This window comes from Lagopus muta, chromosome 6, assembly GCF_023343835.1.
Source record: "Lagopus muta isolate bLagMut1 chromosome 6, bLagMut1 primary, whole genome shotgun sequence".
NCBI lineage: Eukaryota > Metazoa > Chordata > Aves > Galliformes > Phasianidae > Lagopus > Lagopus muta.
This window is the reverse complement of record NC_064438.1, coordinates 8,529,312-8,556,249: the sequence shown is the minus strand read 5'-3', so window position 1 is coordinate 8,556,249 and position 26,938 is coordinate 8,529,312. Positions and strand designations below refer to the sequence as shown.

At 35.5% G+C, this 26,938-nt stretch overlaps 1 long non-coding RNA gene across 1 annotated transcript; it reads left to right on the top strand.

The window, feature by feature from the left end:
- Window positions 1-935: 935 nt before the first annotated feature.
- Window positions 936-26,938, top strand: LOC125694756 (uncharacterized). The gene is made up of 4 exons (XR_007377695.1): window positions 936-996; window positions 2,736-2,889; window positions 12,621-12,706; window positions 24,735-26,938. It is a non-coding gene; the product is annotated as an uncharacterized LOC125694756 (long non-coding RNA).

Sequence of the window (26,938 nt, the reverse complement as noted above, 5' to 3'; positions counted from 1 at the left end):
CCTGTTATGAGCTTATATAATATGTTTCTAATCAACAGTGCTTCAGATGATACTCCAGTTCAGTGGTAAGAGCTTGCTTTGGCTTAAACAATATTTTCCCAAAGCGTGTATTAATGCATCTACTTAGTCAAACTCACTGTCACACTAAGAAGCATAATTACAGACTGCATGGAGACTCTTGATAAGAAAATGGGAAAAAATATATCAGTATGATCAAAGAAGCACCTGAAGTTAATTATAAATTAGTATTGAAGTATAGCCATCAGAATACTTTGGTTATTATTGTAGAATTAAAAAATAAAGATAAAAAAGTCCCACAAGATCTTGCATGTTGGTTAGTTTTACACTAAAGTCCTTTTGTTGTATTCATTTACACCTATGATGACTGAAAGGTGATTTTTTTCTAAGCTGAAAGGGCAGCAGAGATACCATATGCCAAAGTTTTTACTGTTCAGAAAGGTTATACGCTTCAGAAATTTTTCGTATTGCTGGTGCTTCCATATTCCTATAAGTGTGGTTAGAGAAACCACATTAAAATAAGACGTATGATTGATGTATAAAACTGAATTGCACCATTAAACTTATCTGCTACTAGTGTAATGTTTTTGCTTTCCATGCTGAGATCGAGAGTGTATGTAAATGCTTATTATCAAGTTATTATCAAATAGACCAAGAGTTGGCACGTGCTGCCTGTTGATACAATATTTTCTCTAATTTAATTTGGATGTCTCATGGGTTAATCAAAAGTGATGGTAATGGGAACTGTAGGGAAAACCTTAGGTCACAGCTTGAGCTGGTGATTGAACACCTGGTGTAGGGGTGCAGCTGGCTCAGGGAACACAGTCACATTGTGTGCACCTGTGCTCCTCATGTGACCAGAAGGAGCAGACCCAGAGTGGAGCCCACCTCGGCTCATATAACAGCCAGCCACTGGTAGGAGCACTTCTTTTGGACCTGAGGAGTGCTGTATAGTCAGAGAGCTCCTTCATCTCTTGGGTGAGTGCTAGTAACTCTTGGGTGAGTGCTGGTAACTAACTCTTGGGTGACTCTTCTTTCTGCATATGACTAGTGGTCTACTTGTGAATACTTTCCTGGATGCTGAGAACCTGTCAGAAGCGCTTTTGTTTGTTTGTAAGCAAAACAGGGGCAAAAGCTGTTAATGAGTTTTGTTTTCTTCTTTTATCCTTGTTTTTAAATAGATGAGATTAATTCTTTACCTATAAATGATGCTGTTACGTGCAAAGACCCAGTAGAAAGTTTAATAAATCCAAGCGTTCTAGTTTAAGCTTTTCAAGAAATGTACTTGAAAACTTTTCATCCCCTACAGATTCTAAATCTTTTGTATTCTTTCAATTCAAGAAGCGTGGTTTCTCGCTTATGCGAAGTTGAATACTCAGAGGGAGAAACTCAGTGAATGAATTTAGCATATTTTCTTGCTTCTCAATCTGTAAGCGGGTTGTAATTAGTACAGCTGACAAAAAAAATCGATGAAGTCAAAAGGTTTTTTTAACCTGTTCCCTAGCACAGATTGTTCAGTGTCACAGATTTCAGAATAACTATTGTGTAATTTGCTTGTTTTTTTTTTTGTTTTTTGTTCTTTTTTTTTTTTTTTAAATGTTACATGCTAATTTCTATGCATGAGATTAAATGAACAAGGAAACAAGGTTGAATAATAAACGTGTAAAATACATCTGGAGAAGGGACTTTTGTTTTGATGATAGGAATGTCCATTTTGTCAAAAGAGATTTGCTATTTACCTTACAAATTACCTGATACAGAAAAACTCAAAACCAATTGCTTAATAGAGCTGGGTTAGTGTCATTTCCTCCAGGAGTCCATCATCTTGTCTGAGATGACCTAGACTAGGCATCCCAGAGGTTCTGTGGAAAATAGAACAGTATACCTTCAGCATTTTTACCCTTACATTAGAAAATCTTTGCCGAGTCCAAAACCAAGTAGAAATCTTGTACTTTTGCTTTGTTTCATGTGTATGACATAGTTGGAAAACAGTTTCTTTTGGCAATATTTTCTTTTTTATATTTTTGAAGATATTCTCTAAATCTGTTCTCTGTAGACAAAATAATGCTGGTGTTTTGGTTTTTTTTTCCCCATAGAATGTGATCTGTATATGTCCATGTTTCTTGACGTATTCTGTTTTATCACAGATGAGTCTACTTAAAAAGCAATAATAAAGACCAAACTTTGGTATTAAGTGACTGCAAAATGGGATAAATTCTACTTAGTGAAAACTTTCACAACTTCACTATCTCACAATCATTACTTCCTGCTTTTTCTTTCTTTTTTTTTTTTTTTTTTTGTTGTTGTTGTTGGGTGATGTTAAGAAAAATTGTAAGTCACGTATGTTTTAACATGAAAGGAGAGAGAAATGCTGATTTTTCTGATATATTTAAATGTAATAATAAGAGGAAACAAAAAGTCAAGGAAATCTGTAGCACCTCTGCTTAGGAAATATTACCAAGATTCTGGTAAATGTTATTTACTGCTGCTTCAGAGCAGTCTTATCTTTTTTGTTGGCATTACTGCATATATGAAACAGGTAATTAATTTTCTAACAGATGTGATTTTTTTTTTGCTCTTAATACTTGGGCCATTGTTTATTGAATATGCAAAAAAAAAAAGTCTGTTTTCATACACAGAAAGCAGTAGGAGAAATGAATCAAGAATGTGATTATTTTTTTGTGATCTTTTGATCTTGTCTGTTATCTCTTTATCAGCCCTTTATTACACCAATGCAGTGAAGCTTGTTTACTGGCACGGAAAATTCTGCATGGAAGCACTAAAACATCACCCAGGATGTCCTGACAAAGGGGGAGGAGCTTGGCCAGCGTGACAGCAAGATGCAATTTACTGCTGGAATGTCTACAAGAGGTTTGTAAATTTCAATATAAGCAGTGCTTTTAAACTACTAAACAGTGTTGCTACACATTATTGACGGAAAGATAATTCAAATGTGTGTGCTCAGAGTGCAACCTGAAGCACAGCATGCTTTAGGAGATGATTAGATGGTCTAACATGTCTCTTTTCTAGAGGAATACATAGAATTGTTAAATCATTAGGAAGGGAAAAGACCTCTGAGGTCATCTAGTCTAACCATCCACCTACCACCAGTTTTGTCCCTACTTGCCATGTCTACTTGTTTATTGAATGGCTCCAGGGACAGCGACTCCACCATCTCCCAGATCAGCCTGTTCCTGTGCTTTTTCTGTAAGTAAATTGTTCCTAATACCCAACCTGAACCTCCTCTAGTGCAACTTGAAGCCATTCCCTCTTGTTGTACCAAATAATTTGGACTTACTCTGTTGCTTAAATTCCCGTTCTTATATTTACAGTCCTAGATAGTGGTGTACAACGTCATTATTGCACCAAAATATTTATGGCAACCAATTGATGTGGAACCTCGAACCTGATATCTCCATGTTGTAATAACTAAGTGATTTGTGTAATGTAATAGCTGAGCTCAGGCTTTGTGTGATCAATATTGCTAATAGAAATTTTTTTTGAAAACAATTTCTGTGAAACTACTTAAACATTTTTACAGGTCTGATAACTCTGTTAATAGTTCCTTTCTTTGATGTTGCTTCTAGCTGCTGCTTGCAGCAGCAGTGAGCATAAACCTGCTGACTGCCCACCTGCTGCCTTTATTGATCATTATCAAAGTTGTCATTAGCAAATATCTAACTAGTCCACTACTAAAATGCCATGGAACAAAATGAGCAACTTCTGCAAAAGATCTTTTGATCTTTCATGTTTGATGAACACACATGTAAAAACTGACAGTTGATAAGGTATGAGCCTGAGTTACCTCTTATTTACACTCTAGTTAAGTCAGTAGTTGTAGTCCAATGTCAAACCAGAATGAATGGGATGAGAATCTCTTAATAATACTTGAATGTTTTTGGTGGTTGTTCTTAAATTTCTGCCAAATACTTGGCCATCCAGAAGAAATGGAGGCCAAATTCATTAACATTTCAAGTAGAAAACATATTGATGTCTGTCTTTTTATCCCAGACTTGTATGGGAAGATGTAAAGTAAATAATTTAATTTTGTGCCAACTGATTCACAACAAATGCTCAAATTTGTGAACTTTTGCATTTCAAAACTAAGCAAATAAACATCCTGAGGAAGAGTCTTTTCAATATGGCTCTTTTAATCTCAACATTTTGATATCCCCGGGCTATATCTATGTCAGTGCTTGCTTGCTTCAGTTTTACTGTGCATCTGCAAGTGCTTTACAGTTATCTTGGCAATAGAGGTGTGAAAATTAAACATATAAAAAAGCTACTAAAATACAATGTTTCTAGGCCACGAGATGTGCTGATTATGGCATAAATGAAAGGTGTCAATCTGCTGCTGGCTACTCCTTCAATCCTCTCTGTACTTAAGTTCGATAAATTTTATGTCTACGTATGTTTACCGGAGGGATTATTTTAATCACATCCACATGCATTCTGCACTGCTTATCCAATGACAACCTTGACTCGATGACAGATGCTTTGACTTCATTTTCAATGTGTTGCAAATCTTTCTGTTTAGTTTCCACTTCTGTAATTAATCTTGGCATTTGATAGTGGTTTTTTTAGTTGTTGTTAAATTATGTATAATAATTTTAGTGGCCTTGTTTTGTTCAGCTTTTGAAATCTGTCTATTAACTTAATAAATGTAGAAAGTTTTAATGCAACTGAACTAAGAGACTTGAGCATGGCTTCAAATGTATCACACTTGAAACATAAATATATACATCTTTAATCTCCTTCCAAATATCAGTAAGTGTACAGTGAAGTGACTGGTTGAATTTTTATGCTGTTCACTTTTCAGTTCAGGTAGGATTTTTATATTCCAGAAATAATTTGCATTCTAATAAGTTTTTAAGCTTAGAATTCCAAATTTTAAATACAAGTCATCTGCAAATTATGTAGTGTATTTGTTTATGCTTCTATTAGGTAGATACATTCTAAAGTTCTAATTATTAGCTTTTAGCAGTAAAATACTATGTATGTCCTGTGAAAAGCATCTTGTGAAACATTTGGAATACATACAGATCCTTAATGATAGGAATCCAGTCTGAAATTCTGATGTCGAATGCCATGCATCTACAGTATTTGCTCTCAGGGTGAGCTACTGAACTGTTCTCTGGTAATTCAAAGCATCCCTTGCAATTAGACAGCTCAATTTAGTTCTCCTTTTGTTGTACTGTACGTGTGCTGAAAGCTGATGAGCAATGATCAATAGTACTTTCTTTAGCATAAATGCTTTTTAAATAATTGCTCTTGAATCTTAAAAGATTTGGGGTGTTTTTTTTTTTTTCCTTTTGAAAGCACAGTCTGGAATAGCATAGGGGTTTAAAAGAGAGAATCTGGTGTTTGCATATGATATCATTCAAGGCATGGTCAGGATGCAGTAAACTCCTCTCGGAACCAGTTGACTTGTTTGAAAGAACGTTTTTGAGTTTGATTTGTTCTGATCAACTTTTCTTTCACACTCACACTGACAAAGGGAATGTCTACTATGGAGAAAACAAGGCTACAATACAACTGCAGAACTGTCCAGTGTTTATCACTTACACATGATTTTACCATGGCACCTAAATGCCCTCAAATCAGAGCTCCCATTGGATTTTAATACATCTAAGCCCAGGTTTTTTGAGTATCTTTTTTTTTATTTTATTTTATTTTATTTTTTTTTTTATTTTCACCCAGGTTGGAAGGGACCCCAAGGATCATGTAGTTCCAACCCCCCTGCCTAGCAGGGCCACCAAACATACATATTCAGATCAGGCCTTAAACACGTCCAAGAACCTGGCCTTAAACACGTCCAAGGACGGGGCATCCACAACCTCCCTGGGCAGCCCGTTCCAGGGCCTAACCACTCTCCTAGTAAAGAACTTCCCCCTAACATCTAACCTAAATCTTCCCTCCTTCAACTTAAAACCATTTCCCCTAGTCCTGCTGTTGTCAGCCCTTTTGAAGAGTTTACTCCCCTCCTGGGTGTAGGTTCCCTTCAGGTATTGATAGGCTGCAATGAGGTCACCCCGCAGCCTTCTCTTAAGATCTTCTCTTAAGATCTTAAGATGATATGGGATTGTGACACTTGGAGGTATTTTCTGGCTGAAAGAGGCTCCAATGTAAAATAAACAAAAATAAATTAAAAATTATTTATTTTGGAAAGCAAGCAAGAGTTAAAGAATTAAAATGAGTTGTGTGTAGCTGCCTATCAGATATTCAGTAAAGCTGAAAATAGAATCACAGTCTCTTGGCTCCTTAACAGACCAGACTGTTTTGAAGAGGATTCACTAAACAGTTAAGTATTATCAACCATGTTTATAAGTAGGCACTTGCACAAACAGTATGCATTAAACTGCTGTTTCTTGCCAGCTGGATTCCACATTGGACTTCTTGTATTCAGGATCTGATGCAGAGAACTTTGGATGTGAAAGTGAAGTGAAAGGACTACAGCTGGCTTTCACTAGTTTCATGCCAATTCAAGAGACTTCTTCCCTTCTGCTGCTTCTTTGCCTTCGTTTTTCTGGCCTACTGCTGTGGCAGACCTTGGTTAACTAAACACAAGATATGATGTCACCTTGATGACTTACTTTGCACCACTTAAGGGTGATGTGCGTGTTGTCCTCTTTCAAAAAGATGCAAATATCAAGCACTGGAATTGTCTTCCCGGGGAGGTGGTTGAGCAGAAGTGTTCAAGGAAGGCTTAGATGTTGTATTAAGGGATGTGTTTCAGTGGGGGAATAGCGTTAGATCTTTTGCAATAAGTAGATTAAACTGTGAAGAGCAGAGAATTAGAGAGATGATTACTTTGACTCATTTTGAGTTAACATGGAAACAAAGATACAGACTGAGTACTGAGAAAACCACTAAATTTATTTTTGCATTGGAACCAAAAAGGCAAAAGAAGTCTAAGGATGGGAAAGTTTTATGAAATAAAACAATTTATAGAATGTTCAATTTTTGATGTTTGTAACATTAATGCTAAGAATCCTTTCTGACTTAATTGCTCTAAGTATTTTATTGTGAATATTAAGTATGGGGGGAAAGTACATCTGTATAAGATATAAACAAAAGAGAATGTTTTCTTTTAATTAATATTTTTAAATGAGTTATTTCAAAAGTACCATACAGAGTATTTTGCCTGAAATATAGATCACCCATGTTTATGATTGGTATCTTTCCATGGAGAAAATTTCAAAACACAGTCATCCTTTGTAAATTCCTTTGAACTTTACCCTGTAGCGTCAGCAGGGAGAGTTTATTTGCATACTAATTAGGATTGGCGCAGATTTTAATTCTCAGCAAGTTTCAGATATAAAAGAGAAAAGAAATCCAAAATATTCATTATAAGAAGATTAATTCTTTTTCTGATACTGGCTTTTGATTTCCTGTAAGGAATTAAGTGTCATGATATCTAGGGCCATACTTTATACATTTTCTCCCTTATTTTTTTAACAGAGGGGAAGTTGCCATAAAAATAAATTTGAACATATTTCTCCATTTTATTTATTTGTTTTGTCAATTACTAGATCACAGACTATACTGGAAACCAACTTAATCCTTGCAGAGCACTTTTATTCTCTTCAGTGTATCAGAATTACTTGCTTATAAACGCTTTGGGCTTGTTCATTTCAGTTATGCTTCTACAGCCTGCCTCTGCATACAATACAGTAAGGGAAATAAAGTTTTGTAAGGTGAGAGAGCATTTCTGGTTCACATGAGATGGACAGATGACAAGACTGCAGATCTGATCATGGTAATCTCTAATCCAGAGATTTTGCAAAATACTGTAGTAGGTAATAGAGAGTGTAGTTAAAATGAAATTTTAGGAAATGGGAAAAGCCTACGATAAAGCTTGATTTCTGTTAGAGAATGTATGGTGTGTTACTAGAGAGAGCGCTTATTACAAATTTTGCATCTCCTGGAGCTGATTGCAAGCCATAGTTGAAGGCAGTCTGGATTAACTTTATGAATCTGTAATGAGAAGCATCAAATCAGAATCCATTTATACTCATCCATATACCCAAATGAAAGAAAGTGGAAAGAACTCGGCCAGAACCTCAGTGCTGGCTCAAAAAGCTGTGAGCTTTTAGAGTTCTGATACCTTTTTCTCAGTACTGAAGTATCTATGGTTAGTGAAGAGGGAACTTTAAAATACTGTTGGAGCCCTAAACCCAGCTCTGTCATCACTCTGAAAACAAACTTTTATTTTGTTCAAGGCTTGGTCATTTTGTTTATCTCACTCAGCATGAAATTTATGGTGATATAACCAGGAATAATAGTTTTTTGTAGTGTTCTTAATATTTGGAATTCAAATCCAGTAGTAACAAGCAATACTTTAAGTATTAGAGAACTCTGTTTCAACACAGTAACAACTGCTTCCCAATACCTTTCCAAGAAGTTTTACTCTGGGGTTGATTTGTCTTTATTGGAAAATCACCTGTTGTTTTCACTTGAACATTTGGCTCTAAGAACTTTCACTGTGAGGTTCTCACTGAGTCCTACTGTTTTTGAATACTCTTAAGTCTTTAAGCTCCTTAAGTGCCCTGGTTTTCACCAAGTTAGTTTATGTTTTCCTGTAGAAATCACAGGTAATGAAGTTTGGAGTCAAGGAAATCCAGAATTTCAAGACCTTTGCTTTCACTTTGCTTGAGTTGTTGGCAGAGGCCCATGAAAAATGAGAAAAACAGATTCATAATGTGTTGGATACTAGTCTGCTACCTATGGAAATGCTTACCAAATCCATTACAAACTGCCTAAAAAATATACCACTGTTGAAAAAATATTAGAATTTGTGCGGTTTATGCTTCCTTGGATGTGGAAAAATGTTAGCATTTCATGGTTTATAAATCATACATAATAGAACAAATTAAGCTTGCCTTGTATTACAATTGTTCATTCAACTTTAATGCTAAGTACCCTTTCATAGAAATTATCTTTTGGAGTTTGTTTACAGCTGTGAGCAAGATATGTTTTGAATTTCCAAAGTTCAGCTAAAATTATTTAGATTTTAACTGATGTAAACTAGATTCAGTTAGCGTATAAAATTATGAGACTTTTTTAATTCTGATTTTTAGTCATGATATGGTTGAAGTTTGTTCATAAACTGCGACTCACCACGGCTTACCTGATCCAATTGCTACACAATGTAGATGGGAATACACACTAATTCCACTCTCAGAACACAAATATTACTGCCATTAGCAAGAACAAATCTCTGAATGGGTTTTAAATACTCAGATAGCAAAAGCTACTTTCTGTAATTGACTACTTTGGACAATTAGTGCATGCTTGTTTTAAGCTAATGACGCTTGTCTGCCACTACAAAGTCAATTAACTAGCTCTGAAAATACAACAATATAGCAGTAATTCACCCCAGGAATATTAGTATACTTTGAAATTGGAAGAGACCTGAACGAATATGATTATTAAGTGCTTAAATTTTATGTATTCAAAATCAGTTTTACATCAGTGTGTAGCACTACAGTGTTCTAATTGTACATTAATGGCAAGCAGCATGCTCAGTTTTATGACATCAGTGCAAATCCAGTTAGATCACATTATGTGAAAGCAATGAAAGGAATTATTGAAGGGACTTGGTTGTGAAGCATTCAAATGAAGAAGTGTTACTAGGGTGACAGAATCCAGACAACTAGCAAACATGTTAACATGGTGTGTTTCCTGAGGGCACTGAGGCAGCTGGACAACTTTGGTTCAAATGTGCTGGTAAAAGGAGCTGGAGGCTGACGCAGATTCTTCATTTCCTCAGAACGTGAAGAAATTTGGAACTTATTACAAGGTGCCAGGATTATTAGAAAAGAGAATCTTGGAGAGTATTGGAGTGTCAGTAGAAATAAGATAGGAATTGAGACTCTCAAGGTCAGTTAAAGCCATTGCTGGGAACCATGGGAGGGGGAAGTCTTCAATCTGGAGAAAAACTGACTTCAAGGGCCTATGAACGGCCTTGCTGTCATCTAAGTAACAGATTACAGGCTAGAACCTGTCTGTCTCTTCTGCAAAAATCATTTGCTTGTGGAAACAAGAGTTCCTTCAAAATGGATATGTGAAAGTCAAAATTTAGTGCAATTTCGTTAGGAAATGCAAGTGAATTAGGAGCTCACAGTATGAGAATTTTACCTCTGAGACAGCTGAGAGCAGGAAAACAACAAAGGAAACATTAAAAAATTAAAAAAAAAATAAAAATTCAATGTCACGGGGATAATGTGTTAGGAAAATATAAATGGACAGAGTTTTTTTTCCAGTCTATTTTTCACAGAAAAGAAAAACATATCTTAAAAGCTTTAAGAAACTGGATAACTACTTGTTGGATAATCATAGGAAAATATTTAGATGATGGTATTATAATTGACAATACCATTTATTTCTTTGTTATGTTGAGCACTTTAAGAAGTGGTAATGAGTGGCAAATTAGGTTGAAATGTGAACACCTTGGCCTTTCATGGAATTACAGTGTTATGCTGATTCAAAGGTGCCTTTTGAGCTTGATGTTGAATCTTGAGACTTTCCTTGCTGCAGTTGTAGTTGAAGTCATGTCAGTCTTGTTCTACTTGTTCAGAACTGATTTGTGTGTCTGAATCATAAATCCTTGCAATTTAAATATTGTAAGGAGTCTTCTTCCCTTACGCTGCCAAAATCTTGTTCTTCCTCTCTTCCATTTAAGTGAATTAAATCAAGTAATCAAATAAATCAAGCAAATATTTACTTGTATCAAGTAAATCAAAGTAATGTTTGAAGGAACAATTATCTCATTCATGAACTTATGCCAAAGCTGGATTCTGAAGTTCCTGACCTCTGAAAGATTCCCACAGTTCAGTCTGTGAGACTGACATTTTAATCCACTCCAGAGGTTATGGGGGGTAGAAACTTGCATGAAAATGTAAAGACCTAATTATAAAGAAGAAATTATATGAAAATCTTAGGCCCACTTTTAAGGCTTAGAGCTTAGAGTTCTAAAGTGAATTTATAAATCATTTGAGCATTTCAGAAACTTGGGGTAATTAGAGCAAATATCTAAGAAATAAAGGCTTTGGCTAGGATGCATCTGTAGTCTGCAAGAATATGACCACAGAGCATGAGTGACAGAAGCTACAGCTGCTAGTCTCTTTTATTATCTTTCTCTTCATTTCATATTTTCAGGAGTGTACCAGGTTACTATAGTATCTGAACTCCTTTTCCATTTTTAAAACTGATGTGGAAAAGAATTTTAAAGCATGGGAATGATAATTCAGTTACTTAATGTCAGGATGGTGTAAGGTGACGTTAACTTTAACTTCTTGTTAAGGCATATAAAAACATTTTTTAACTTCTACATTCCTCTGTTAAAATTTTTGGAAGTGAGCGTAGTAGGAGACAGGAGGAAAGATGTGAGAGAGGCATGCCTTTAAAAACGTATGCAAGGAAGTAGGGTGTAGAATTTTTGTCTCTGGAAATCAAGGGAGGAGAAGGAAACCACACCGCTTACTGAAGGTGTTTGCCCTAGTGGCAAATTCATGCTTCACTTACACTGGTTTGTGCATCTGTACTAAAGGCAAGTGTCTGATCTATTCAGATTTCTAAGTGCTGGAGACATTCAGCTGGCTTGCTACTTACTTCCTAAATCCTGGCTGAGACTCCTGTGAATGTGCTTTTGCATGCATACTGATCTGGAGGGAGAGACAATGTTACAGATAAAAGACTTGGGTCTACTTTCTTTTTATCCCCTGCTTGAAGGACCGGTGGCACTGGGGGCTTGTGGGATAGTCATTGCCTGAATTTCAATTATGCTGTTTTTCAGCTTTTGGTCAGGTTCTTTTGCACCAAGTGGAGCAAGGTGGTGTCGCACTGAGGGCAGTGTCCACAGATAACAAGCTACAAAACAGTACTGAAATCTGGCAGGTGTGGATTGTTGGGGTTTTTTTTGTTGTTGTTTTGGGGTTTTTTTCTGTCTTAAAAACATATGTTGAATAAACATAGGCCTTCGTTATGCTTCACAGCTGAAAACTGGTATTGGCTATCCACTCACTTTCAACCATGCACTACATATGTTTCATATTCTTTTGATTTCTTGTTTATTTGTGTTACCCTAACTGTAAATATTCCTCTTGATTTATCAAGTGGTTTGGCAGTTAATGCTTGTTACCTATGAGAGACGTTTTCACAAGCAAATTTTTACAGTACTGGTTATAGTCTGCAGTATTTTGATGTAAAAATAAATAAATAAAAATAACATATATAGATTTGTTCTGTTTAAAATACCCCCACTGTGACACCAGTTTAACATTAAAATGCTGTGTCTTTGGAAATAAATAACTAACATCTATGAAGCTGATGATGGTATAAACCTCACAGCTATTGCAGTTTTGATAAGGGACAGTAATGTCACTAAAGGAGAAGTTGTTTACTTCTCTATCTTTTTATCCGTTTGTTCTGTTAATGTCTGTGCAGGATTGAAACTAAGGGACCTTCACTTTCACTTCTGCTTTTAAGAGTACTTCTCATACCTGAAAACAAACAACGTTTATGGTGACAGTTATTGTAGCCTGTTATAATCTTTTAAGTAATCTTCGTTACTTTCTTTACTCTGAAACCTGTTATTTTAGCATGTGCTTATTTGTTACACATGGAAGAATGGAAGTCTGATGGTGAAGAAGAATCAGGAAATCGCCTGATCACCAGCACAGGGCCAGTAAGTTCAGTTTTTTTTATTAAAATTCAAGTTCTATGAATGAACTTCAAAACTTATGCAGACCACACGTGCATTTTGATGTCTGCTGCATTGCTCCTCACCTTTGGTCTCCTGATCCAAGAGAGATTCCAGTCACGTGCATGTTGCATCTTTAATTATGTATATGTTTTGTGTTACTGAAGGTGCAAAATCCTAGGGAAAAGTTAGAAGGAAACAACTTAAAATGGGCAGTAATGACAGCATAACTTAAAAAGCCACACTCATTTTCAACTCCAGCACCCTTTTTTACCTGAGAATTTTCCAAAAGGAGGTCAGTTTCCAGGTCTTTATAATCCATGTTGTTGTGACATTCAAGTTCACTCAGCTATAAAATCCTACTAGTTGTATTATATCAGTGGAAGCCTGCTTGCTAAGGTAATGTTAATGCTATTGTAGAGGAAAAAAAAAATAGTGTGGAATGAGTTGCAGTTTGCAATCCAGTTTCCTGATTTCCCTCAAACTACAGCAGTCACTTTTGTGAGCAAAAAGCTATCCCAGTGTTGCAACGTTCTTCAGTCATGTTTAACTGTGAGGCATGTACAACATATATCTGCTCTTTCCAAATTATCTTTAGAGGGTATTTTATTTTATATGTTTTATTCTGGGTTCCTAGAGGAAGTATTTTTATTGCAGAAACAGGGGTTGCAAAATGGTGTGAGGCATTAACTCTGAAGAGCAGCTGCTTGAATTCAGGCTGGAAGGCTGTCTTTCCTCCCTATATTCCTGCCTAAAACTGTGAATTCCCAAGGGACAACTAGAACAACTAGGTCATTCTTGCCAGTAGAAGAGAGGTCAGAAGAACTGCAGTACTAATTTTTCTGTCTTTGTCATACACATTGTACAGGCTTTTTGTTTCAAGGTATTTGATTTATTCTCTACGTTAAAAGCACTGTGAAGCAGGAGGCTCTCTGACATTATCTTGTTTTTTTTTTTGCTTTGTTTTTAATACATATGTCACATGTATCTGTGCCACCTTGTCATCAGTTCTGGCCTGTTTCAGCCTAGTTCTGTGACTAATGGGGCGGAGGGACTCATGGACTCTAGGAAAGGAGGAAGGAGGAGGGTAGGCCCAGAGGAGGAAAACAGCAGTACCAAGCTAATGAGAAAATCTTGATTTACAAAATGTGATAGTGAAATTTGAGAGAACACAATATACTGCAGTATAATTGGAATTGAAGCTAATAAATCAAATAAGAGAGAGAGCATAGCAGAGACGAGCAGAAAGAGACAAACCTATGGCTCACAAGCAGTTTTATCTTTCCCCCTGAATGGAAAATGGAAATGGAATAGTGAAGTCTTCTGGGAGCTGTAGTTTATCCTTCACTTCTATGACCAAGTGCCTAGAACTATCGACAATCCAATGCTGGAACTGCAGCATTAACTCTTTAAGTCCCAGTGCATTACATGATGTTATGATGTGGAATACCGATAATAAAAATCATAAAACCATGGCACACCTTCAAGGAGATACTTTTGACAAAGCTTTGCTTTAAAAAATAAGCCTTTTCCATCTCTAATTTAATATCAGATAAACTCAGGTGGAACAGTCACGGTAATTAATGAGGTAATACTTTCTTGAAGGGATCAAGACTACTTCTAATGATCAGTGAAGGGAGGTGAAGCTTTTGTAATGAATTTTGAGTTGTGTTTCCGTTCAAAACTAAGTTAGCAAAATCACCTCAAAGGAGAACAATCTGATTTTTCAAGGCTACACAATGGTCATTTGTTAGGAAGAGCAGTAACATTTTATACAAAGTTGTTCTTGAGGTCTAAATTTCTACAGTTTATTGAAGAGTTCATTTTTCAGAAATGACCATTTTTTCCAGTTCCATCATGCTGAAAGATGGGATAGAGCTGTGATTCTTACCACACACTGTTGAGGATGTCTAATGGAAAATCAAGCTCTCTTAAGAGTATTCTCACTTAGTCATCCAAAATCACGAGTCATGTCACAAGGGCATGCTGCCTTAGCAGTTCTAATTTGATCATTCAGTTTTTCTGCACTTACACTCTCAAATCCTAAATATCCCAGCACATGACCTAAAGCTACTCCCAACAGTTTCTTTTTGCATAGTTGAAATAGGGGACAGAGGTCTATTGTGAACTGGGAACACCAGAAAATCACTATGAATGAAGATAACTAAGTGACTACTAGATTGTGTTTTAAGAAACTTCATTGCAGGCATCTGGTCACTTTCCAGATAGTTCTTGGAGATTCTGTGATGCCAGTGATTTTATTTGGAGCACATTCCTTTTGGTATTGTATCTCTGTCTTCATTTGTAACAGCATTTTCAAACTTTCATTTACTGATTCTAAGTACAGAATTGTAATAGAAAACTGCAATGTGTTTGAAGTACAGTTGCATGAAATATTGCCATTTGTTATGAATTCTCCCTGCTATTTGTTACCATATTATAGAGGTCACACTGAGCTTGAAGCAATGTTTTACCAGATAAAATCTTATAGGGCCTGAGTCTGTAGGTTTTCTGTATGATTTTTCAAGGAACTGTTAAATAACTGAGAGCTATGTTTGAATTGCTCATAGGCTTATATCACTGCAGAAACACATTTTTTGTAATGTAGAGGAACCTCAGTGGAATTTGATGTGAAATAGAATCTCATTCCTTATTTAAAGTATCTAAACTCTTAAATACACCCATACAGCAGAAGGTAATGTGTGCCACATGAAAGATTTCTTCAAACAGTTCTGTGTCAGCATTATACAAAGTTCTGTAACGTATTAATGAGGTCTGAACACCACAGCATTCCTATTTGATGTTAGTGGCTTAACAACAGTATTCGCTTTAAAAATTATTTTTTTATTTTTAAAATTAATTTAAAAATTAATTTAACTTTAACTTTTTTTTTATACTAAATAGAGTTTGTTTCAATTCACCCTGCAGGACTAACAACGTTCCTGTTTTTCTTTCATATCATGTTTGCACAGTAATAAAAGATGAGACAGAATTAACTAGTACTTGTGTATTGTCAGTATGTCAGTTTGTGCTACGACTAAGGAGAGGAAATCGCAATTATGTTGTATTGCTACTTGCTTTATTCCCTTTAAGAGTGTTGTTTTCCTTCTTGAAATCTATCCAAATAGATACAAAAGGAACTAGATGGGTGAAATCCTGAATACACAGAGTATCAGTAAAAGACAGGTTTATCTTAAGGATAACATTTTTCACATATATCAGATCTCAGACCTTACACTTCTCAAGTTTAGCATCAATCTTAAAGGGAAATATAGGCAGTGCCTTTGAAGTATAGGCGGTAAAATCTGTACAGCTTATTGAAAAAACAAGGCAGCAACAGGAGCATTTGTGTTATAGCCTGTTATAACCTACTGATGCCTTTCTGTTCTAAAAGTGCTTTTTTTTGTTTGTTTGTTTGTTTCACTGGCTTGTCAAATCATTCCTTTCTGTTTCAAGTGCTACTTATGTCTTTATCTTCTGAATTAACCCTAAGCTATTTGTGTAATTCCACCAGGTAGTAACAGAATTTCCACCACAATGAAAGCTCATTGATGTGAAAAGGATCAGTTGGTCAGTATTTTTCCTCCTTTCTTGCTCATTCTTCTCCTTATGCACCTCCTCCTTTCCTTGTGTTTTCTCTGGAGTTTCAAGACACATTCCTGTACATATACTGCTCAGGTTTGATGATGTGGCTTTATTAATTACACAGGGTGAGAAGTAGCAGATGTGAAGGAAAGAAACAAAAACAATGAGTGAGTTTAGTTGATACAAAGAGAGATGCTGGAAGCATGTAAGCCTGGACATTACAGATGCCAATGAAAATATTGTGAGAAGATGCCCTTCAGATTTACTTTAGGAATTATTTTAGTTCACAGAAAACATTTGGAACAGAAGATTCTGAGTCTATTCTTTTTTTTTTTTCTAGCACAGATGCACTATTCTAAATTGAAACAGAAATGGCTTGGAATAAAAGTACAGGATTTAGGACATAGCATCTTCTCCCATGATCAAGCACCCTAATCATAATATTATGTGCCAAAAGTTGCTAAGAGAATGTACAATTAAGATGAAGTCACTTTGAGTAAGAAAATATCCCTTTTAATAATTTGTAGTGCTGTCTGCTCACTTTTTTGCTGCAAAATTCAGATTCTTCCCTTATGGGAGATGCATTCAATAGTCAGAAGGAGGTAGCATAACTGAAGTAAGGAAGCAGGAGCTTGTTTCTTCCCACAAGAATACACCTTTATCTAATTGTCAAAATGCAACATTTTACTGTTAATAAGTATTCCTTGTGGGGGTAACATTGCACTTCTCTCATCCATATTATTCTTTTCTTTTAGATTTCCCACAGTTAAGAGTCTGTTTCTCAATTATTTTTCTTCAGATTGCATTTAGAAAGGCAAAGGAATTCCATTCCTTGTGAGCAAGTAACTTAAATTATGATTATCTGGATACTGACTGAATGCCTGATCTTCCCCAACATCCTCTTTATTAAGCCATATTCAAGAGCTGAATTTTTTTGACACATGATCTTTTTGACACTCAACCGGCTATGGCAGGAAAACAGTTTTTTTTGTGAACTTGCCTAAGATGTTTCACAATTCTTTGTAACATCAGTTTCCGGGTAATTGAAATACCATATGATCAATGGTACAGTCTCAAAATGCCTCTCTTAGCTGCATAAACATTGGAAGATTACTTTTTTTTTATCGTGCCCCAAAGCTTATAACCACTTCCATTTTGTTTTTTTTCAACAATTCCTCTACAACTTTAATGCAGATTCTTCAATGAAGTTATTAACTTCTAATTTTCTACTAACATATTAAAATCTTCTTTCGCTTATACTGAAGCTTTCTATCCTTTAAGAGCCTGAGTTTTAGCTAACGTATTTTGGAATTGAAATTTCGTAGGCAGTTTTGCAATTCTGTGTTTGACTACCTAATCCATTTTCAAGCAATAAAAGTGTTGCCACCGCAATTAGTGTCATAACGAGCCAGTCACCACCACTGGATCCCTATGTATATCTAGAATTCATAACTTTATTCTTCTCAGTACTATGAAGTATTATTCTCAGTTACTGTAAACATATTGCATTCATATATTTTGTTTTTGTGTGCTTCTACACAGTCTTTGTTTGCAGCCTTGCAATGCTCTTACTATACTCATTTATTAGAGAAAATAAAGCAGAATACTCTTCAGAAACAGCATAACCTCTAATTGCACGACTAGGAAGAGGGAGCACTATATGGAGAGGAATGATATTTATTGAGCTATTTATATTCTCTTCTCATTTTTTGTAGTTTTTGGACTTGGATTTGTGGACTTTCTTCTTAGAGAATGAACCCAGTTAGCAATACGTTACAAATATGGTGAGTCATTGCTGCTAGTTATTGATGAGCAGAATCCTAATGGTAGCTGAATGCCTGTCATCTGCTCTCAGTATTTATACATGCAAATAGCTTCCAAAAAAAAAAAAAAAAGAGGTCTTTAGAGGAAAATAGGCTTACTGCCATACAAATTGCAGAATTCTTTTACATCCAACAACTTTAGTCTGGTTAGCAGCTGATTGTCCATTTTCTTCTTTAGTAAGATAGATGACTTTCTGAAGTACATTTCCCAGTTTATTTTATTCAGGAAAAAAATCCATTTTTATAAGCTTGAAGACTGATGATTCAAAGTAAAGCACTGTAAAAAGTGACAACAATAAGAATAATCATTTGAAAGTATACGTACCGCTGATTAGAGCTAAACCATGAATGTAGATGCCCTATTGAGGGCCCATGAACACCAAAATCTATAGGTGTAACTCTACTTGTAAAGACATCTAACTGCCAACTTCCCTAGAGCTTCAATGATGCAAGTTTTGATAATTTTTCTTACACCTAAATGCTCTGCTGTGGTTCTGCAAAAGTTTTAGTTATTCCATGTTGAATGCCACAGTCATTCTTCTACAGTTACCTATTCTAGGTAGTTCTGACAGGTTTGGGATATTAGCAGGAACTGTGATCTCACCTCTCAGTTGCAGTGTAGGTAGTTTAAGTGTCCTAAGTATGGCTCATACATTAACTTTTATTCAGAAGCTCAGAACTGAGATATCTGAGAAGAACCATCAGGGAGAGATTGCACTGCTGCTGCTCTTGCTGTATTTGTGCACAGAATGGGTTTAGGCTTCAGTGCTGCCCCTTGGAAATTTCCACTGGGCTCCACAGAACACTTCTAAGTCCTTTGGCATAAAATAGACAACTCTTTCTGCTATTGTCGTTATACAGGAGATATGCTAACATCCTATTCACTCTGAATAAGTGGTTGATTATTTTCTTTTTTTTTCATTTATGGAATAAAGCCCAGAGTATTTACCTCCTATATTTATGTTTGACATCAACTCAGTGTGGTGTGCCCAGAGGCAGCTACAGCACATCAACCAATCTTCTGCTTTTCTTCTTTCACCTTCTCATTAGCCATGCCAGGACTTGTAACTTGTAGTCTCTGGTTGTGAATGGCTTTATTCACCAAATCATCATTTCACACCATTGCCATGTCTTGCAAATGAAGTACCTTAACCTTGAAATGCTGTCTCTGCTTTCTCTGTTGTTGTTTCTACTAAGATTTATATATAGTAAGTATGTAGAGTATGCAGATGTTACTAAGCTGGTTCTAGTGATGAAAGATTGAATAGTCTGAACGCAGGGTCAGCTGCAGAACAGGACCACCTTCTTTTATTGCAGGAGATGTGAGATGTGTCTTCTACTAGGCATAGCACATGTTCTAAGGGTATATTTTTAAACAAGTCATTTTCCTGGATGTATGCTCTTAAGGTTCATTTTAGGGTGTAGAAAAATACCAGAATATTAGAAAACCATCTACTGAGTTAGATTTCCAATTAAAATGCAAATAATGTCATGAAGTCTTGATGGTAGAATTTTCCTATGCTACCAACCTCATGAGATATAACTCCTCTGTGCAGATATTTGTACTCAATGAATGTTCCGTAGAGAGATATCATGGATGACAGCCCCTATTTGTTCATTCACAGGCATTAGATGAATTGCAGTGTATGCAATTCAGACAAGCGTCCTGTCTATGCTGTGAATAGATTTCTAAAAATCTTTACTTTAGCAATAATTTAGGATTGATTAATACTTTTTCTAGTACATCATGAGATTAGATCATATGATTCTTAACAGCAGTTAATTGGCACTTAATCATCAGCCAGTTTAACACAGCGATTGAACAGAATTTGCTTCAATTAAAACAGCAACTTAAAGATTTGAGCATGGTGTGACTCACATGAGACTTAGCGCAGGGTAGTGGGGGATTTCTAAAGTCATCTCTGTGACCAAAGATTTCCCCCTGTGTGAATTACCCTTCTCCTTTGCTGGTATTTGTCAGCATGTGAGTTGTGATCCTCAAACCTGTTTAAAAACCTATTCATGACAGTCTATGAATTACGCTGGGGACTAAGTTGAAGTCAGTTTACATGTAGTTTTCTTTACAAGTATTTATTTGGGAAGAGTGGCTTTATTGGACAGATTGTGATTTCAGAGATATACTCTGCTCCACAGTACCTTTACAATGAGTCTCCACTACACCTCTGTTTTGAGTGTTTTCTTCAGAGAAAAACACTTTTTACAAAGCAACTGCTAGAGAGTGAAGGAGAATGTACTGAATTCTAGAGAGGTTAGTAGAACTGTGATGCAGCAGCAAGCTGATGAAAAAATTAAGTGGGAAAGGTGCAATCTACTAATAAGCTATAACTTTAGACAGGCTGGAATATCTCATTTACAAACTCCAGTGATAAACTGTGGTTTGAATATGTGATAATTTTTGAAATAAAATGGCCTTATTTTCTAATCCTAATTACGAACCATTCACTGACTTCTCAGATGATAGCCAAATTACGAGTAACTTGTATGATCTTTGGTTTTACCCTTTTCCTTGAAAGTTCCAGCATTGAACAGACTTCAGAGAATGCCAGAAAGGAGGCAGAATATTCCAAAACATTAAGAAGTTAGTTTTATTCCAAGTACAGGAAAATGGGGGGAAAAATCCTGTTGCAGTCTTTGAAGACATTTGCATGTTCTTTTTTATGTATGTGTTCTATTATGAAGTGTATTAATGCTTAGGGAGAGAAAGCTGTTGCCATAAGCAAGATTGGTAATTTATTCAGACACTTTTGATTATTATTTTTTTTATCCCCACAGACAAGAAGCAAAACCCCCCAAGCACTGGCTGTATCAAAAAAAACCCCTTCATTTATTATTCCAATATAAAACTCTTCTCCCCTAATCTTTTGAGTTTATTCAGTAGTTTTATGGTGCATAAAGGGTTTAGGTTTCTTTAATTACTTTTTGTGATGCCAAATGGAATAATGGAATAGAGTGAATCTGTCCACCGATTAATTTAGCAAAAACCAAGTGAGTACTGCGTAAGTCACAACACTACATCAGAACAGGATCTGAAATTGATATGTTAGCTCATTGTTTCATTCAAGTTGTAATTCTGTGCCATGCCTCTCAGAATCTTTGTTGCTTCAGTATTACTGTTTACGTAATAAGCAGGAAGGAAATTACTTACACTGATCTAATTTCAGTCGAGTTTCTTTCTCCCTGGAGATACCACAGATATCAGGTAGTTATTTTTGCTGTCTTCTATGGGCACAGGAGAATTAATCTTTTAGTAATTTATTATTTTTTTAAATGATCTTTCAGCTCGCGAATCTTTTCTTCAAGCTGCGAACTAAATGTATTGCCATTTACACTTCTTGAATTTATAGTTCAAAAAGCACAAGATACTACTGTCTTCTCCTGAGGTCACAAGAATGAGAATGGTATTATCCTTTGAAAGATTCTTGTTTGTTATCAAGAGTCTTATTGCTATTAACTGCTGGGCTGAGGTGGAAGTTATTTAGGGATCTAGCAGAATAGAGAAAGTGTCCAATAAAACATGGAATTGAGGGTAAAAAATGGAGAGTATGAAAAAAGAAACCAGAAAAAGACTCAAGGACGGAGAAAATTAGGATAGGAAAAGAGCAGAGCCTTATAGCTGGCACAAGTGTATATCCTTATCAGTCTTCCACTTCCCTGTATTTAAATTTGTAGAAAAGTGTTGAAAGGAAAGGCATAATTGTAGACAATCAAATCCAGTTCTTTGCAAGTTCACATACACATTTGAGCTCTACTGTCAGGTCCATTTCACCCTAAAAAGCTCAAAATAAAGAATACAGTTGAATGGCCAAATTTTCAGGGTTTCAGCTGGATACAATATTCAGTTTTTTCTCCTTTTTGATATTTAGGATTCCTTCACTATTTATTGTACCCAGAATTTCCCCAAGAGAGATAGAACAGTTCATTTTCAATATGCAAATTATTTTTGGCTTTAAAACATTTATTCAGTAGGAGGTAAGCAAAAATCTAAAATGAACCATATTGTAAGTGCTTGAAATGAAGTCTGTAATTATGTACCATTATGACTAAAAATGCTTCTTTAATCAAGAAATAAACACATAATTAGGACAGAAATACAGATTTAGAGTTGGACTTTCTACTGAAGAATGCTAGTACTATTCTTAGTAGAAAAAGTCAAATAATACATCATTTCTGGATGGCATGAATACTTTAGTTATTTAGGAGATGTAATTAGGTTTCCTATTTATCTATTTTCATTAATCTCTCTGTTCAGGATGTTTCTTCCCATCTCATTTTTCTACCCTAAGCAGCCCCTATTATGATAATGTTTATACCACTGACAGACTGTCATGTGATGCAGTATTTCGTTTTAGATTCTGTAGGATTTGATTTGATATGACCTGATTATTTAATATACCAAAGGAAATCTTCCTTTCTCTAAGTTTGAAGAAGACAGCTGTCTCAGCTATGTGAACTATAGCAACACTAACACACTGTCAGGAAGCCAGGGCAAGAGATATTTTTTCTGGGATGAACATAATTTTTCCATTCAGATGTTGTACAGATGATGGCAGAAAATCAATCCAATTACTGTAATATGCCACTGTTTAGCTTTTTTGTATATATTTCTGGCTTTTGTGTGGTGTTGGTGACAATTTCTTTATAAGATAACCTGCTGATAATTTTGGATTATATGTAATAAATTGTATGTGATAGTGGAGTATAGTATTGTGCTTTGATAAATGTGGGCAAAAAGGATTGTGAGCGCTGCATTAGAACGATTATGTCTTTTTATTTGGGAGTTCAATCACGCGGCTTTAATATCCTCTGGAAATGTTTTTGTGTAGTATACGTGCTCTTGTACTACACGGGTAGGAACCTCCACTGTGTACTGAGTTTGAGTTTAGCATCTGTTTCCTTTTGATGTCTCATCATCTGTCACTGCAGTTAATTCAAAGACGGCAAAAACCTTGAAATTTTACTTTATTATACAAAACATGTTTTTATCTACAGTATCTTTAGTTAGCTTCTTTAGCATCAAGAATAAATTACAGCCTTCAGAAGATTCATCCTACTCTTCCACACTACCAAGGTTTTGTATTTCAGCACTGTCTTTTTTGGAATCAGACTTGAAATTGGACTGTACTAAAAGCTAGAATACATTTTTTTTACTGTAAACTTTCATTAGAATGGATTCTTTGGAGACTGACTTTCGCAGACAGAAGGCATTCTGAAAGGATGTTCTGCTAGGATTAAGTATTTCAGTCTGTAGCATTTAGTTATTTGAACCTGAAGACAAATACATACATTTTAGTAATTTCTGCAGGTGTATACATAAATACAACAACAACAAAAACTCAGAATCCATTAGACAGTCTTGCACAGACTTTGCCTATGCAGCTATAAAAGTCCTGTAGCAATGCTCTGCATTTCTGAAGCCTTGTGCTTGGATTGTTAGACTAGTACAGAAATTGTGTGAGGACTTACTCCTGTTCCACTGATGCATTCCTTGTGTTATCCTCTCCGTGTATCCGTATCTGAATATTCAACGTTGTGCTTTTTTGTTTGTTTGTTTGCTTTACATTTGGGCTTATCTTCCCCTTCACTGCATAAGAAGTACCATTGTTTTTGCATTATTGGTAACCATTCCTAGAGGGAAATAGAAAAAATAAAAATAAAAAACCTAGTAGCCTTTTTATTCATAGTTGTGAGTTTAAAAGCAGACTAGAAGAAAACTGTCAGTAAATGAAGTATAGGAAAAGTTGCTAAGATTTAAAAGTAGATTCAGGATTGACATTAAATTATAAATACACTCATTTAATTTGTTCTGAAGATGAAAATGATAATAATCTTCTGTGCACAGTTGCAATGTAGTGCAATTTGCATGGGGATAACTGAAATTAATGATATTTGTGGTCAAAAGCCCTATCAAAAGTAATTAGGTGTTTAATTTTTTGATAACAAAGAATGCTACAGGGTTAGGTCATTTAAGAGAAGGTGAAGAAATAAAAATCTATAAATCTCTTCAAACTATTTCTATGTTATTCCTGAAGTGAATTTTCAATAAGAAAAATTCAGTAGAGGTTACAGCCAACTGAAAATATCTTTGGAAAAAGAGTGCACTGAAGAACTGAGAGTTTGTGATGCAGTTTGCTAGTACCTGGAATAGAAGAGTATTCTCTGATTTTGCTCCTTTTGGGAAAAGCAGTTTTGACCAATCTACTTCTAGAGAAGCTAAGAATTAAACAAACCATATACTTTGATGAGCATGAAGAACAGTTTAGATCCTAAAGAGCATACAAACAATATTTTGAAGGCTAATATTGTCATCCCCTGCATGAATCTGAAAAAGATACGGTAGTAAATGCACGTTAGCTGTTGATGTTGAATATTATAGCATGTTACCAATTAACAGAGTTATGAACTTCACTATTAACTATGAATTAAACTTCGCTATTAAATCTACAGCAGCTATTTCAGCCCAAAAGAACTCAATAGCAAGCATTTATTAGAACTGAAACCACCTTTCTGCAAGGTCTGTGAATCCTTTTTTTTTTTTTTGGTGGCAAAATGAATGGTTCCCTTTTTACTATGTACTTGTTTTGCAGACATGGTTGAAAACAGCAGGATTGAGAACAATTATATCAGTGGCTGCATGCAGATTGGATACACACCAAGTCTTTACTCAGAAGTTATTGCATAAATACACAACAGAAACTGAAGCTGACAAAAAGAAGCAATTAATATTTCCATTTTGGAAGAATTGTCATTGTGTTACTCTGATTTGTAAATCTTAGCAATGTTACTGGACCTCTCTATGTGGGTTTCTTCTAATGAGTGTTAGATGTTAACTGTTGGGTCCAGTCTGGACATCTGTGACAGTCTGGAGTGTAACTGAAATGTTTCCTAGTTGAGCACTTCTCTGAGCTATGAAATCATCAAGCTATGATACATACCTGATATATAATCAGCAACTCACAGCATGGCATTGTTGAGGATTCAACTGGCATGAAAACAGTACGGAATTGCTCTGAGAAAAGTAATCTGTGATCAGCTACAGGAGGGAAATGTCCATTTTATGTGACTTTACAATGAAATGTTCACAGAAGAATGAAGAGGAAGTTTGTAAGTGTAGTCTGTATTGTTTCAGAAGGAGAAAAGCAATCCATGATTTGCTTATCCATTATTTTTTTTTCCCCTAGAGGTATATTCAAAATGTGTATTTTAAAACTGCGGAAATTAGAAGACTGTAATGGAAAATGTAATTTTAGACTTGGGACCTTTCTTAAGAACTTGCTGCATTTCATGTTTTTGATCAGTTTTTCAAGCAACGGTACACTGGACTAACAAAGATTTGTGGAGCAGATTTTTGAAATTGATTAACCAAAAGGTGTGATTAGCTATTGTCCCTTTCTCTTTCATTTCTCTGAGGTACTTTCTATCTTGCATGGTACATTTCCTAGTGCAAAATATATTGTCTACCTCAAAGGCAACTTAATCAGTACATAGTGCCCATTATTTTGAACTTATTGCTAAACTCAGTAGGAATATTAATATTTCCTGTGACCTATTATTTGATCTTTCCATTTATTACCCTGCAGTTGAGTTATAAGCTCACATAGAAAATGCCTGTTTGTTTAATCTGCAAAGCATTCAGAGCTTTTTTGGCACTGAGTAAAAAATCAGCAGTAAGTCACAAATATTTGTAAACCTTTAAAGGAATTCCAACAGCAAAAAAAAAAAAAAAGAAAAAAAGTACAGCTTACAGGATCCATTGCTAATAAATATTTTTCCAAAATTGGAGCAAATATTTGCAATCTATAGTGCAGTCTTTTGAGGTGATTATTGTAACCTGGCAGCAGCAATTTGCATTTCAATATATGAGTAAGGGATTTTAAATATTCATAAATATCTACTAAAAATTTGAGCAATGCCTTTTCCAGTGGTGAGCAACAGCAGCATTTAAACTAGGCTAACGTTGCTAACTATGAGACCCATTTTCTTTGGTATTTCACCAGTGTCAGATTTAACTTATTACTTTCCTCAGTGATTAAATAGTAGTGTGGCTGGATGAAAAGCTGTATAGTAAAACTACTGACTACTTAAAAAGATGATGAAATAGAAAATTTGAAATTGTTTCTAGGGTCAGGAAATGTATACTTAGCTTGAACTACTAATACCTAGGCAGTAAAATGGTAAGATTTTCTCAGTAGAAAGAGAAAATCTTGGACTAAAGCCTTGGAAAATTACACATTCAGAAAATTTTAAATGGAAATTGCACTATTTCTTAGCACAGCTGTGGCATCTTCCTTAAAGCCTTGTGTAACCTGTTCCGTTAAGTCAAGGAGCCATATGAGGAACGGCAGTGTAAAAAAGAATTGCAGGCATGGAAATTGATAGTTGTCTTGTTCATTTTCTATTAAACCATGTGTGCCCATCAGTGAATCTCTCACTAACACGGGGTATTTCCACTCAAAAAGGAGCAGTGCCAACTTACATGCCCACAGCTTTTTTTCCAACTATATATTCAAATCTCTCTAAAAGCTTTAAAAAAAACTTAGGGATCTGTTTTACAGTCTCACCTAAGGCAATGCTGATCTTAATACAGCTCTGAGGCTCTCTTGTTTCCTAGGTATCAGGGTGTTTCAGTGTTCCGAACTGCTCAGAGGAGGAAAACAGAGCTTTAGCGTTGGTATGGTATACTGCAAAACCAGTAGCTGCAGGAGACTGATATGGTATGGGAGTGTCCATGTAGTTGATGTGAATTTATTTTTTAAATCTCATTTGGTGAGTTGGCCCCAGCCAACAGCTG